Source organism: Octopus bimaculoides, chromosome 7, assembly GCF_001194135.2.
Source record: "Octopus bimaculoides isolate UCB-OBI-ISO-001 chromosome 7, ASM119413v2, whole genome shotgun sequence".
NCBI classification, from domain to species: domain Eukaryota; kingdom Metazoa; phylum Mollusca; class Cephalopoda; order Octopoda; family Octopodidae; genus Octopus; species Octopus bimaculoides.
In genome coordinates, this window is record NC_068987.1 from 6983856 (window position 1) to 6984492 (window position 637).

Below are 637 nucleotides of genomic sequence, written 5' to 3' on the forward strand. Positions count from 1 at the left end.
CACACACACACACACACACACACACACACACACACACACACACACACACACACACACACGCACGCACACAGAGATATATATATTTGTATATATATGTATGTATATTTAGGTATATGCATGTATATACATACATACATGCATACATACACACATATAGAGTTAAGGGTATGTTTCACATATCAAACGATAGAGGGGAAGTTTAAAAACCCACACCACAAGATACGCACCATTATCTCATTTGTTACGTTATGTATTTGTTCACGCGCTACTTCCTTCCAACGCACTGCAGAATTATTTAGCTATAGTTGGACATCTATGCATGTGTGTGTGTGTGAGTGTGCGCGTGTGTGTTTCTGTGTGTTTGTATGTGTATGTGAGTGTGAGTGTGCGTGAGTTTGTGTATGTGTATATGTGTGTGTGTGTGTGAGTTTGTAATAACAATTTGACAATCCTTCACATACTTTGAAGATTCGTGGGCATCTATTGATAGAGAGAGGTTCTACGCCCAGGATAGTAAACTGGGGCTGCGTGTGAAGTCGTTATTTAACACACATCACTCTAACCTTTTAGTTGTTTTATATATGTATATATATATATATATATATATATATATATATATATATATATATATATATAT

The 637-nt window shown here is 35.6% G+C and overlaps 1 protein-coding gene across 6 annotated transcripts in view; it reads left to right on the top strand.

The window, feature by feature from the left end:
- LOC106869300 (uncharacterized) overlaps positions 1-637 on the top strand; it is a 280230-nt gene that overhangs the window by 244032 nt on the left and 35561 nt on the right. The window lies entirely within an intron of this gene.